Consider the following 16,273-nt stretch of genomic DNA (forward strand, 5'->3'; position numbering starts at 1 on the left):
ATATTCAACAGTATGAAATAGTAGATTACGCATGATCAAAGACAGGTCCATGATATTATATAGTTCTGTAATTAATATGATCAGTCTCGCGTGGAGCAAGGCTCCATGGGCCGGAGTTCTCAAGTATCAAATTATTTCATGTGGGACCCCATATGAAATAATTTCTTCTAAGAAAGCTGTTTGGACTATCGTTTCCCCTAATATCACAAATATTTTAAAATACTTTCGGGCTTACACAGAAACTTCATTTCTGTCTAGGTGTTATAAATCGCGATAGCGATAGCGCGGAGCGCTCTTAGATATAATTTTTTTAATTACATCTTATTAAATTTCTATCTTCTTTAGAAATAATTATGCAAATACGAAGTAATTTAAATTCCCTATCTCGGTTTTTTAACTACCTGACTTCTTATCTTTTTTTCAGTATGGCAATCAATCATTATCCTCTTGCGATCCCAATGATGGGATCCCCCTTATGAACCCAGCGTCGAGCTTATGTCAATGTATAATAATCATAAATGATTAATAAATACATACATACATGCACAAAGTAATTTTTATATTAAAATTTAAATTTTGGTACCTAAATAAAAAATGAAATGGGGCGGAATGAAATGAATTTGAATTCTCTGGAATTGTATCATCAGCCTGGATAAAACTGAATAAAATTAAATGAAATGAATCGATATAAAATGAAAAATAAAAAGGTTCCAGTAAAAGGAATTTACTGAGACTTATGTGAACTTTTTGAAAAAACTCGAGGAACTATGTTTGGCTATTTTAATTCATTTCTCAACATTTATGCACTTTTCCAAATGTATACATAATTTTATAACAATACACTCATTAAACAATACCGGAAATACCGGTGCTCACACAACAATCAGAAAAGCCTCCGGTTTTCACGGCATGGCCGATAGATGTCGCTATATTACTCTCCACCGGAATCAGAGTTTTCATTACCTATAAACTTTGCATTTTTTATGGCTTTTGCAGACGGACGAGCATAAGGCCACCTGGTGGTCAGTTATTGACGTCGCTCATGGACATCAGCAATGTCAGAACCACAACCAAGTCGATGCTTACCGGTAAGTACTCTCCATAAGGCTAGTTTGAAGAATGAAGTCATGGGGCTCGTGAAGCACGGTGAAGGAGAGTTCATTTCGCAGTCAGAAGATACGTGCCAAAAAAGATCTCTGGACATGCACCGCCGATGAGCGTACTTGTGCCCGATCCAATAATATTGTAATACTATCTTATTTACCAGATACCAAATTACACTAATAATTGGCAGCACAAACGAGTAGGATGGTCCCGTGCATGCTTTCATTATAAATACTTTACCCCTAATTAGGGATGGGTAGGAATAAATTGCAAAAGTGAAGGCAACATTTTTTATCCATAAATATTATTTTGCTTGTCCTGACTGACTGATTCATGTGCACTTAAGCCGCTGTGGTTGCAAACTTAAAAAATTGACACAATTTTGTATTCTAAGCTTTGTACTAAGTTTTTTTTTTTTAGAAATTTCACTCGTCAAGTTGTAAAATGTAAAGGGTAAAGGTTAAAGTTGTACCAAATAGCTGTAGAACTCGGCAAAGAGCTCGACGTGCAACTTAACCTAGTATACACCTGACCTTGCTCAGTTTTTTCTTACCGGGTGAGCTTCCGATCCGGTGGTAGATGCATTGCGAAGCAGCTACTCTTGATCTGTTAGGTCTCTTCTAGAGCCACTTGGGCAGCCGTTAGCAAATCCCATTCCTCCTGGCTGAGTCCACCTGTCCTAGTGAAATTGGAAAAGTCGTTACCCCTTAAATACCCCTAACTACCCCTAAAAAAGCGATGACCTCGCGAGGTGAAAAGCTACCTTACTACAAAAATTGACTTTTCAACACAAAATGAAATTTCCAAATTACCAAAAAAAAACACTACACAATAATATACATTTTTGCAGGCGGCAATTTAAAAACGTGATCGTTATAAAAGACAATTGGAATATTTAATAATATTTAATGTAGTTGCTACAGTAGGCTGCGGCAGGCTTGCCAAAAATTTTAATTAAAGGCACGCAAAAAAAATTACATTTAAATAAATTGAAAGTTAGAACGCTCTTTATTGCATGCACCTGAAGCTTGACCTCTTAAGGAGTTGCATGGAACGGTTGCAACCTTGACAGCCGTTGTCGGCCTGGCATTGCCATCTGGCGGGCTATTATCAATTTCACTCTTATGAAACGTGTTACTGAAACGCATTGCCAAATGAAGTCGTTGAAATAAAATTTGTTCATTTTATCAGTTCGAAGAGGTATTAAAAAAAAAACTTAATAACAAAAACTAATCATTTTGTGATCTGGTGAATTTTTCATTGTAAACTTTGACAGTGAATAGTAGACGCATTGTTATTTTTATTTTTTTATTTAGGATATTAACAGACCAACGCGTCCAGTTAGAATATTAAAAATAGGTTAAAAACAAATTTCCACCATTACCACAGCAAATGAGTGAACAATAATAACTAAAATTAATACTTAAACATAAAACTTATAAAAAGGTGTTAAAATAAAACATTAAAAAACACGGACCCAAATCTTCTTACAAAAAAATCCAACGTCCGAATTTTAAGTACATACTATTTTTACCTAGTGTTTTGGTTATTAGTGTATTGGTAGAACCAAATATTAATTGTGATTAACTTTAGACTTTCCGCCCGTAGTAATAAGTTTTACTGTATTTGCCTCGGTTTAATCCTCGGCTTCGATCAACAATAGTAACTGTTGATCGAAGATCCTCGGGCAAGATACGTCTCTTTTTGATAAAAATATTTCACATTTGGAATTTGTGTTTTTTTCTCTTTGTGTCGGTAGGTCTATGGATAAACCAGCTCATTACACGTATGGTGCTATAAGAAACTCTAAGTGTAAGTGTTGCCTCCAATCTTAAAATCTAAAGTTGAGTGCTCAATTCAGATGTTAAACTGATGTCACATCTAGTAACCTAGAACGGATAGCATCTTCCCGCCGGGCTTATGCTGGACGATGATAGGAAATACAAATAATAGCTCGTTAATTAGTTACAATTGATTGCACTGAATTGGATTCCGGATATATCAAACCAAATATTTGGTTTCCTTAAACTAACACTCATGTTCATATTTATCTTTCGGTAAATACGTCCTAGGATATTCCGTGTTAGTTTTATAAATAGGCGTTCAAGTAGTTAATTTAATGGTAAAATACAATAATATTTCCTTTTACTATCAAATTGACCACCTGGTAGACGATGATCGAAATATCTAGAATATCTAGAACTATCTACATGTAAAAAGTAAAATAAATAGGCTTATGAATATACATATTTAGATATCCTAATATATTAGGATTTCGAACAAGATAAGCAAGCAATATCTGTCTCTTCCGGGCAAGTGAGTTTCCGTATAGAATTAGTATGGCGCACCACGCACTAATAAGATTTCACCCGCTCTGTGTCTAGGTGTTTGCCATAGATACCAACATAGATAAAATACATTTTCGTATAATCATCATCAGCTCAGAGCCGTCCACTGCTGAACTCAGGTCCTGCACATCCCGCATCCAGCGGATTCTCGTGACTAAATTTTGTGTAATAACAAACTTAAAATAATAATTACGAATTGTGCGCCTTTTTTTTTCTTTCAAAAATACCGAATCGTTTTTACTAATTTTCTTCTCAATTCTTTTTCTGTTTACATTTTTTATAAATCTGGAATTGTCAATGATTAAATTCTAAGTTCCATTGTTGGGCGAACACACATTTAGATAGGCAGACTAAATATTAGTTCAGTGATCCCTCTTCCTCGGCTTGTTAGCCGTATTTTTAAGTTGTTAACGAATTGCTGATGTTATCTAAGTAAAATTAGCTAAATAAAGCTATTGATCATCATCATCACCATCGTCAAATGGTAAATTTTATATATATTTTTATAACCAAATTAGACCAATTGATGAACACTAGTTAAATCAAAACGTTTTTAAAGTTGATTTCACTAATAAAGGATCATAAGGAGTAAAGACATCGCAATTATTTTTTTTTTCTTTAAAACGACTATAAATATGGTCTGGTCAGGTTTATCGGAAGGCAATAAAAAATGAAGTAGGCACAAGTATAACTGATTTAACAGAAAAAAAAGAAAAATCGTTAATTTACTAAATGTATTTTACTTTTATTCACGCGTTGTCGTCAAAGCGAATGATTCACTCTTATCAAACTAGTGACTTTGCTACTAGTTGGCCTAATCTGAATAAATACTTTTAAAACTTAACGTAATTACTGTTGAATACAACATTATCACGAGACTATAAGATAAATAATATTCTGGGCTTATTTCGTAGAAGAGTCATATAATTTTTTTTTTTCATCTGTGCTTTTTCCAAAGTACCGTTCATGAGTTCAATTTCAATAGCTATATTAACTTTTTAGTGTGCAAATTGTTTTGATCTTGAGGAATACAAGCTCATGCTCTCCACCAGCTAGATGCTAAGCAATCGCATTGTAAAAAAATGTAACCATAAAAAACAAATAGGTACCTACGTAATTGCCGAAAAACGGTTTTTTTTTTTAAATTCCCTTCATTTAGTTCAGCGGTATTTCCCACGGTATTTCCTCGAGAAGCGATAACAAAACAATCAACAGAATTCCGATACAGACTATTGCGGGCACCTATTAAACAATTAATTACTTCTTATCATCTGTGTCGCAACCCAACAATTCGTGAACGGTAAAAGACAGTAAAAGTACCTATTTCCGTTCGATAAGTACTTCCGGGCGTGTGCTTGAATAATAGCTGGTGTATCAATCGACTTCGATGTACGCAAGATACTTGATCAAGTATTATTATTTTTTCAATTATGATTCACTGTGCGGTGTCATTATTGACTGTTTTGAAAAAGCCCGCTTAACCGTTGGTTTGAACGTACTTAATTTTAAACGACTAAAGTCTTTTTTTAAATAAGTCTCGTGGAGTTCTTTTTTTTTATTGCTTAGATGGGTGGACACTTTATTGCTTAGATGGATGGACAAAATCGATTGAATTACATCGCTAACGTCGGCGATACGTGATTATTATCACGTGCGCTCACAAAGAAACAATCAGACACGAGTAAATATTATGAGATAGCTTTACAACAAATAAAACAATACCATTTATCGGGCAAATAATTACTTTGATTGCTGCAGAGCACGTGTATATTTGTTGTCTACTTCACAGTTTTTGATTTAAACAGTGTGTTATGTCAAAATATTACACGTCGTGACGTCGTTACGGATCCTCCCGATCCATTAACGGTGCTTTTAGGTAGGTGCACAAGCACTGGTCATCGTCCTCGTCGAACCCGTCGCTCGCGACGAAGGGTTCGACGAGCAAATTAACCCATAGACACATAGTTTCTCGCCGGATATTCTCAGTGGTCGCGTTTCCGATCCGGTGGCAGATTCTGCGAAGCACTGCTCTTGCTAGGGCCAGTGTTAACAACACTCCCAGTTTGGCCAGTGTTAACAACACTCCCGGTTTGAGCCCCGTGAGCTCACCTACTAGCTCGGTGAATCTAGAATAACCCCACGAGGTTACTAGAAAAGGTAGGAAAAAAGAAAAGAAGACTGATAACTCATGCTTTCCTGTTTGAATGACTGGACAGCTATAGGATTCTGTAACGCGCGATACTCACGGTTACTAATTTGCGATACATATGTCCTTGGGCATCAAGACTTATAGTTTGTCATCGCACTTATCATTGTAGAACTGGTAATAGGACCACTTGTGATTTCGCGCGGGTAGGTACCACCACCCCTCCTATTTCTGCCGTGAAGCAGTAATGCGTTTCGGTTTGAAGGGTGGGGCAGCCGTTGTAACTTGAGACCTTAGAACTTATATCTCAAGATGGGTGGCGCATTTACGTTGTAGATGTCTATGGGCTCCAGTAACCACTTAACACCAGGTAGGCTGTGAGCTGGTCCAGCGATCTACGCAATAAAAAAAAAATGAACAAAAACTTATCTTGTAGATCGCAAAGAAATGTTCGTCTGATGAACGTCTTAGTTCAATCTACGATGACTAAGCAACGGACCGTGTATTTCATTTAATGTTTGGTAACTAGTTACTCACAGACATTGGCAATGTCAGGGGTGCGGTCAAACCGCAGCCTACCGTGAAATGTTGTCGTCACACCTTCTTTCAAGATGGACGCGCCGGATAATTTTATGTTGGTACAACAACATTGTGTTCGTATTTAAAATTCACTTGGTAGACAATTACATAAATCTTTACTAATACTTTTTTTTTTCTTAGATGCGTGTACGAGCTCACAGCCCACCTGGTGTGAAACGCACTGTGGATGAAAGCAGTGGTTCTAGATGAGATGATAGAATCCGTTATAAGCTATTTCTGGGGGCACTCACCATGGAACTTGCCAGAACACAAAGGGAACTTAGGCTGAGCCCTACGAGCTCGCCTACACGTTCGATGAAGCTAACATAACCTCTTGAAGTTACTAGTACTAATAGGTAGGAAAAAAAGAGAACCGGAGTCCCTCCGTAGACTCAGAGGTACTAAATTCCAAGCTCTCCTATATCTGCCGTGTAGAAGTAATGCGTTTCGGTTTGAAAGGTAGGGCAGCCGTTGTAACTATACTGAGACCTTAGAACTCATATCTCAAGGTGGGTGGCGGCATTTACGTTGTAGATGTCTATGGGCTCCGGTAATCATCTAACCCCAGATGGGCTGTGAGTTCGCCCACCCATCTATGCAATAAAAAAAATCCGTAAGAAATCCTCTAATAAATAATGATGACTAAAGTATTACATAACTGTAACGAAAAGAGGCTCGACTTCAATGAGAAGAATCAAACAAAAAACTATCGTAAGAATCCTCGGCTCGGACTGGGGTTTGTTAAACATAGAAAGTATGCCACGAAAACTTAATAAAAAGTACTTCGAATCTCGGTACACTTTCTCGAGCATTCGTTCCGGAGTTAACGTAACTAAGTAGGAACGTCTTATCTCACATTTTGTACACGATATTAAAGTAAAAATAGGTAGGCTTAAACAATTTTCGTGAAGACGTCATCAAAATTTGATGTAAAATTAATTACTTGTCACATTATCAATACACAAAAATATTACATTGGAAAATTGGCTTCTAGTGACGCCATTGTTGCCGATGTCGAGTTTATAAACAACTTTCAATTAAATAGATACGAATGTTCTATTTTTTGTTCTGGAAAAATTATATGAAAAGAATTCAGATGAAGTTGGTAAATTCAGAGTTTAATCAATTGGGATGAAATGAAATGAAACGAGATGAGATGGAGCGAAATAAAATCTCAATAAAATAGTGATTTTTGTCTAAGACTTTTTTGAAGAGCCCGAGAAGTAACGTCCCGACGCTTGAAAGGCAAAAGTGACTAAGCGACAATAACTGCTTTGTACATAAATGATAGGTAAATAACCATATTCGATGCGCAAAAAAATATATTTCTAGGTCTATTAAAATCATTTCAATCCTACAGCTACTAGCTAGATTCTACTTCAGCTAGATTCGTTAAAATAAATTTTATGTTCAGGTATTTCAACTTTAAATTAGTCTACTGTAAAGTTCACGCATTGTCGCTTAGTCACGTTTGCCTTTCAAGCGTCGCGTCCAGTAAATTTGTTTCAGTTTCCTATACTTGTGCACTGCCACAAATGCCAAACAGTTAATAAACCACCGTTTGTGTAAGATTAGCTTCTTAAATAAATTTTTACTATTATTCGCCCAATGATCGAAATTCGACAACGATCACCTGCACATCAAGATTTAGATTATAATGTATTGACTTGAACAATTTCACTTTTTTTTGTTATTGATGTTTTTATAAATGGGTACATTGTTCTTTATTGATTACAATAGCTACAGAAAAAAAAATTAAGATCCAATTTGTCAAGGTTTGCAGCAACATTCGCGTTATTGTCCAAGGGCTCCAGTGACCACTTTAGATCCAGCGGGTCGTGTAGCACGTCTGTCTAGCGAACAAACTATTTTATATATAGTTTATATACCTGAACGTAAAATATTAAAGGCTATTCATATTTCAAATAAATGTAAAGGGTGAACCTTTGAAATTATCACAGACAACATAAACAATATTTTTTTTATTTTTTTTTTATTTAATATATTTTGTACACACAGCTGTTAGAAAAGACACGTCAATAAGGATACAGAGTACAAGGGCACTACTTATTTCATGCTGAAATCTCTTCCAGTAGGCCCGCAAAAGGAAAGAAGAATTATTATTACATTTTTAAATCAGTTCGTTCCCGATGTTGCCAGGCGCATTCCGGTTCGTTTACGGTTCCCGGCGACCAGCGATGAGTAACGTTCGGCCTACCGTGACGAGAGATCCCTTTGTGTGAAAGTTTTATTATCTGATGTTACAGTTTTGACGATTACAACCAAAACTCCGTAGGAGTCTCGACTATTGATCCCTGTCACCGCGGATATTTAAATAAGCAATACGACAAACAGACTTAAACTTCAAAAAATATAAGCTTCACTACTGTATTTATGTGGGTATATGTATGGCAACTTAATTTGGCATAAAAGTTATATGTACTCTAGGAGATAAACATGAGCCGTCGAATACATCCAATAATATGTTTTACGTACTTACTTCAAATCAGACCTAGCCTTCTGTTTGACTTGCTTGTGAGAAGATATGATTTCATTGATAGACCTCCGCGTCGCGACGTAAAAACAGTGACGCCAAAAATCACATCGCATATTTTTTGTGCACGTTCAGACACACTTCCCATCACTTGACTGGGACGTTATTTCATTTCATTTCGTCTCGTCTTGTTCCATGTTACTTTAAATAAAGCAAAGTATGTCCTAATAAATGAAGATTTGCTTAAACTTAATGCTGACATTAACGGCTTCGCAAGAAACCGTTTGCCAAATTGAAAAAAGAAGAAGGATACATATTATAAAATTTGTTAGAGTGTGCAGAAATACAAAAATTTGGTTATTGGTTTATCTCTCTGGCATCGAAGCGACGGATCTTAATCGATCTTAACGATCTACTTAAACTTAAGTGCTTTTTGATCCGAAAAATTACTCGCTAATAACAGAAATACGTGTTCCATTATTTTATCTCTATATATAAAAATGAATTGCTGTTCGTTAGTCTCGCTAAAACTCGAGAACGGCTGGACCGATTTGGCTAATTTTGGTCTTGAATTATTTATAGAAGTCCATGGGAAGGTTTGAAAACTAGATAAATATGAAAATGCTCGGAATTAAATTAAAATAACAATTTTGTTTTCCCTTTGAAGTGTCCCCCGTCGGACGGATTCCTTTTGTTTGTTTTAAGTTTATTTTATCAAAAATCTTAGGTCTTTTAACTATCGATTGAGGCACTACGAAGTTTGCCGGGTCAGCTAGTAAAATATAAATTTCGAATATGCAAAACCGAAGGATTGTCTTAGTATGAACATAAACAACAAAACTTATACACGTGGCACCAACATCTGTTATATTAAGACGCAAACTTTAATGCAGTCCTTCGGTTTCTGACGTCTTATTAGAGTTTCACTTAATTATTAATTTTCATTGTCAATAATTTCTATACTCGAGAGCAATGAATTCGGATCACCTAAAGAAACCTATAAATCTCGGAAACTAAGAATGCTAGCTTCATATAATAAACGGTGTTTAATAAACAATATGTATAACGAAAATAATAAAATGTATAAGTCACTACATTTTATTTATTAAAAATTATATAACTAAAAAAAAAATTGCTGATCTCGCCTTAAAACAAAAATAGGAAACATGACATTTTTGTACAACAATATGATTTTCTTGAATTTTAATATTTTGTATTTCCTCCTCGTTTTAATACTTTAATTTAAGGAGTATTTAATTGTCTACTAAACACAATTTATTTCATTAAGCTACCGTTCTTAGTTTCCGAGATTTATAAGTTTTTTAAGTGACCCGGATTCATTGCTCTCTAGTATATTTATGCAGATCCTGGTATATTTATGCAGATTGCTGGTGACCGTGGGCGGCGGTGAATCACTTACCATCAGGTGACCTGTCTTGCTCGTTTGCCTCTTAGATGCTCTAAAAAAAAAAAGATCCTTTCCATTCCTCTTTTAGGCATCCCTGAGAAAATAATTAAGCATTGAGTTTAAACGATAATTCTAAAAATAGTACAGCATCAATACGACACACGCTTTATCTTGTCTTAACAGTGTATAAAAAATTCATAATTTAAAAAAAATTATGCGTGTCAGCTTAGAACTATACTGTATTCTCTTTGTCATTCTTTAGATGCCATTGTAATTCTGGATATTATTTTCAGGTATGTAACGTATTCTGTTATTCTTAAGAAGTAAATTTCCAAAAGGCACTTTCTTCATTTAATAATATTTTCGGCAAAAATGTTATATTTTTACCTTTGAAATTATTATCTACTAGTGCTTTTTATAGTGGATTTTCTTTCGAGCACTTCAATTACGTTCACAATATCTCGCGTGTTCATGAATACTCACGACTATCAACAAAGAAAGCAGGCAAAAGGAAAAAACCAACGCTTTTATAATACACCCACACAGCTGGATTTTGTATTGCTTTACAATATTATTTGATACAAAATTTATTCTCTAATTAAGGTCGACGACTTTAATTGAAATAGGTTTAGCTTGGAGTAACGACACAAATACATTTAAATTTACATCAAATTACTGTTAGTTAGCCTTCGTATTTTTGCATAGATCGTGTTGCTTTGAACATTTCTAGTTGACTGGGCCCTTGAGCTAAATCGATGGAATTGCTAATGACATTCCGAAAAGCACTTAGTTTGTTCTTAATTAATAAATAATTGATAGAATAACGTAAGCCTTGCCCACAATTTTAAAATTTATTAATTTTGTTGACGAAAAAGTCATATTATTATTGGTTTAATGAATTGAGGAGACGGACTGTATACACTAATACTGTAAGCCCTGACATCCCACAACTCTTTAAACAAAATGAAATCGATATGCATTTTGACGCGTTTCTTGTAATTGTGCAATAGAAATGCAATTAAAAAAAGTTCTAGCTAAGAAATTTGTGGAGACCTGTAAAGATAGTATATCTAGTATTTTCTGCGGTTTTAGCGAGTCGTAGATTTCTTTAAAAAATGTTTTATGCTTTAATCCCGCCATTATAATTTTTTGACGTTTCGAATTATTTAGGTTTCGTGGCCACAAATACCTAAGGTGTTATCTATCCACATTTGAATATAATGCTAACTAACTATCGACAAATATTGATATACGTAAATGACTATATGTATATATTTTTTAAATTGTATTTTGGTTTTGTTTAAATGAGTTTAAATGAGCTTAGTACTCACTTAGTGTTAAGCAGCTACCGGAGCTGATACCGGTCACCGTCCGGTCAGGGCTCGACGAGCGAATTAACCCATAGACACAGCCCACTGAGTTTCTCGCCGTATCTTCTCAGTGGGTCGTGTTTCCGATCCGGTGGTAGATTTTGCGAAGCACTGCTCTTGCTAGGGCCAGTGTCAGCAACACACCCGGTTTGAGCCCCATGAGTTCACCTACACGTCAAGAAGCTGATATAGCCTCTCAAGGCTATCAGCATAGGTAGGGAAAAAAAGGAGTTGATAGACATCAGCAGCTTAAATACCGCCACCGACCATGACACTAGACTAGACTAGGGAGTTCTAATTCAGTTTTTATAGCACAACGGTTGCCCCATCCCTCAAACCGAAAAACGAAATTACTGCTCTCTGTAAGGTACCGGTAGATACAGACTCTCTGTCGTGAGTCTGTACCTACCGGTGCAGACTCACGACACGCTCTACCAAAAGCAAAATAATAATAAATCCCAGAATAAACCGTAAAAGATGACATACCTGCATAACCCTATTGTACATTGTGGTATTGTCTTCCTGCTAATTAGATGATTAATGAACGAAGTGGGTAGTAGAAAATCATTTCATACTTATTAAATAATTAAACGTGTTTTACTGTCAATGGCACAAAAGCGAATTACTTCAATCAGACGATCGTGGTAAGTAAGGCACGACCTAGTCAACGGCCTATTCATGAGCAGGTTCATAAGCATAATGATTTATTTGCATAATTAAGGCCGGCTTTGGTTTCGACCCCACGGCAATGTGTTTGCTGAGCCGTGTCAAAACAGTACGCCACGAACATATCTTCCAGTCCACCGAAAGTAAATTTCAAATCAAATTATTTTTCATATAATAAAAGTAAAGATTGGATGCCCAAAAAGAAAGATCACAGATATCTCTAAGCAGTGTTCACAAATCCTTTGAGTTTATATTTGTCCTAAACAAAAAGATTATCGTGAAAGATGTTCAATTAAATTTCCAGTAAAGACGGATCAAAGACGGATCGTTATCACCCTGAGTTTATAGGCAGTAAGTACCTAACCTTCCTGCCTATTACCGTCGAGAAGCACACGTACTTTCCGATATGAATAGTGGAACGCACGTCGTTTATCTGTTTAAATATAAAAGAGAATGTATATGTGTTCACCTAAATAAAACTCGAGAACCGTTAGCCCAATTAATTGATATGAAACTTTGCACACATATAAAGGGCGATATAACCACTCCGACGAACATTGGTGGCAGTGATTATCTTTTGAATGATCGCTCGAATTGTTTTCTTTTCCTTACATATGCTGGTAACCTTAGAAGGTTATGCCTGAGGACGTTGCTAAGACTAGCCCGAGCAAGAGCAGTGCTTCGCAGAATCTGCCACCGGATCGGAAATGCGACCCACTGAGAAGATCCGGCGAGAAACTCAATGGGCTGGTCTTAATATGGAATCCATATATGTACCTATATTAAAGAGAATGTATGTGTGTATACATATATGTTCACCTAAAATTATCTTAAGTAGTTAGTTCTGTGAATTGTCTTATGGCTTTTATATTTTAATATAAAAATGCGATTTCTTACGTATACCTAATAGAGATTTCGAACCCATATCTGAAAGCGGGTGACGACTCTCACTATATTATGTCTACAAGCAACGGTTACTTGGCAGCAGCTCATTCGAATAGTTCGTCGGTTCTTATAAATAATTAAAATCTTACTGTTATTATGGCGTCTTGTGAGTCCGCACGAGTAGGTACCAGCAACCTGCTTATTCGTTTAGCGAAACAGTAAAACGTTCCATTTTGAAGGGTGGGGCGGTCATTGTGCTATAGAACTAAGACTCAAAAGTCATGTCTCAAGGTGGATGCCGGGATTCATAAACAATATGAGCGCGGTGACCCAAATTAAAACACAAAGTTGAATGCTCAATAATTCTAAAACTACCGTTACACCTTTTAAGCCATAATGAATAATGACCGCTTCGTGGTAGAAATTGGCAGGATATTCGTTCAATTAAAACTATTTTTCAGTAAATTAAAGTAATTTAAGCTTTTCTTTAAGTTTAAGCTTTGATTCATTTAAAATAGAAATGGAACATGCGTATGGAGAGTTAGGAGTGGGATACGATTGAATGAGGAAACTATTTCATGGAGGGACCGCTAGTAGCCCAGGGGCTACAGAGCACGAGAACTGATATAGTATTCTTTCGAGAGACAAAGTGGCTTAAGTTTTCTTGAGGTCCTCACATCGTCATACGGAGAATACCCGAAACATTCCGATGAGATAATTATCCTGGCCCTCAGTTCGAAAGCATCGGTATAGTTTATTTATTTTATTTATTGCTTAGATGGGTGGACGAAGTCACGGCCCACCTGGTTTTAATCGGTTAACGGATCCGATAGACAGCTACAATGCAAATGCCACTACCCATCTTTGGACATGAGCTCTAAGGTCTCAGTTTTTACAGAACTACGATTGCCCTATCCTTCAAAATAAAACGCAGTACTGCTTCACGGCCGAAATGGTGGTGGTGGTACCGGTGCGGGCTGACACGATGCCCTACTACTAGTAATTCTGAATATTTTTATTTTTGCGAGTTTAAATTTTAATTACACCATGATATTCCTTTTACATATGATATTCCTTTTTAAGCCACATACTACTATACTACTACTAGTCGTATAGAGGGCAAGCGCGCCCTGGGCAGAACACCAGCCAGATAGTCAGGTCTAGTAAGAGAAGCACTTGGTGGTAGTCTGTACCATGCGGTCCGTGCCACCCATGATCGAACACAGTGGAAGTGGTCCACGTCACATATGGTCGCGATCCTCAGTAGTGAGGGAACAATATAGAAGAGACTCTGGCGCAAAATTTTATGCTTTCCCATAGAGGGGAATATCATTCCTAAATAATTTCCGTAGTCTTTTCTTCGAATGAAAATATCTAAATAAATTGCCTTCTATTCTTTTTAGTACCTAATAAAAATACACAAATTTTCCTCGTCGTAACCACAAACTTGCGGAATTCGGGATTTTGTTCAAAATATGTATCAATAACCTTGAAATCATTTACGTCACGCATAGTCAAATTGAACACTCGCAAAGAGTTTTTGAAGTGAAACTTCTTTATCGGCGTTGGAAAAAAATTTACCGTCACATTTTTCGGTTACGCGTCACATTTTTCCGTTACGCGCCATCTTTTTTGTATTCATGTCTATGATAATAAAATCCTTTTGTTTAAACTTTATCTAATTTAACTTTTTTGTATTCATGTCTATGATAATAAAATCCTTTTGTTTAAACTTTATCTAATTTAACTTTATTTAACCAATTTCTAGAAAGTTGCATGTAGATCATTTTTCGAAAAATAAGGCCATAAAGAAGTTTCACTTCTTACGTGTGTACACTAGTACACGCACACATTTTTTTTTTATGAATTCTCTGAGCATACCTATTTAAAAAAAAAAGTTGAGTTGTGTTGTTGAGTAAAATGTATTTTTTTTGCACTCTCTGTGTAAATACTAATTGTAGTTCTTACTATATAATGTAAATCAATTCATAATTTGGATTTTGCAAGAAACCTTGAGCATAACTTGTAATATTATACAAATATTATTATCATATTGTAAAACTGCTGCGCAAGGAATTGACATTGACATTACTTTGTACAGCTATCTACTTCGTACAGTTGTTTCTCGTACCTACTTGCGTCAGTTCCTCATTTACATAACAGACAGTAATAGAGTAACGAAACATATAGAGTATAGACGGAGAACCTTCTCATGGGTCGGTTAAAAACAAAAAGAAAATGTTCTCGTATATAGGTATATGGGCGCAAACGCCACTATTGGCAATAACTAACATAATAATATATAGTTTAGTTTATTCTATATTAATATTTATTTATTATTAGCAAGATGAAACTGTTATTCTACCATCTATACTAATATTATAAAGAGGAAAGATTTGTTTGTTTGTTTGTTTCGAATAGGCTCCGAAACTACTGGACCGATTTGAAAAATTCTTTTTCCATTAGAAGCCGACATTGTCCCTGATGAACATAGGATACTTTTTTTAAATTTTTTTTTTTTTTTGGTTTCATGTGTGTTTTAATGTTTCCAAAGCGAAGCGAGGGCGGGTCGCTAGTATCTAATAATTAGCAGACACTGTTTTGATGTGAAAACGTTCAGAATATGTTTGATGTGTATATCATTGTTTAAAAACACAAATGAGTGTATAAATAATTAAATATGAATAAAACATAAATATTAATAATAATTATAATTTATATTATAATTAACAGTAATAATTTAATTAATTATTGTAATTGTTATGCAATGATGTTGTTGGCGCCATCTATTATTAGGCTGGTTAATAACAATGTTAGTTTTTAAATAATAATTAAAAATAATTTAATTATGTAAAATAAATTAATGTCAGAGTCATGTATAAATCACTAAAATATTTATTGTGAATATTAAGCCATATTTTGTGAATTGTTTCGCAGTAATACATTTGTTTGTATAAAAGAAGTTGTAGTTACTACAACCATCACAAAATGGCTAATTGTGTAAGAACCACTGAACAATTAAGACATGGCTTTTTCTTGTAAACAAGTAATGTTAAAGTTTTATAGAATTCTATTGTATTTTCATTGTAAAAGACCGTATGTGTGAAAACCCTGGTGTAACGCCGACATATACGTCGTAAATCTAGAAAATTCTAGAATCTTCTAGACTCAAAATAACGTACCTAAAACGTTGTGAAGCAAACACGGTACACAGCCGTATGCCGTATGATGGCCGTATGCACCTACAATTGACATATTGCAAAAGGCACCACC

General features: G+C 35.4%; 1 long non-coding RNA gene across 1 annotated transcript; it reads left to right on the top strand.

The window, feature by feature from the left end:
- The first annotated feature begins 998 nt into the window (after positions 1 to 998).
- Positions 999 to 16,071, top strand: LOC134198735 (uncharacterized). The gene is made up of 2 exons (XR_009972894.1): positions 999 to 1,088; positions 12,746 to 16,071. It is a non-coding gene; the product is annotated as an uncharacterized LOC134198735 (long non-coding RNA).
- Positions 16,072 to 16,273: the final 202 nt, after the last annotated feature.

The sequence above is a fragment of the Bombyx mori genome, chromosome 4, assembly GCF_030269925.1.
Source record: "Bombyx mori chromosome 4, ASM3026992v2".
Lineage (NCBI taxonomy): Eukaryota > Metazoa > Arthropoda > Insecta > Lepidoptera > Bombycidae > Bombyx > Bombyx mori.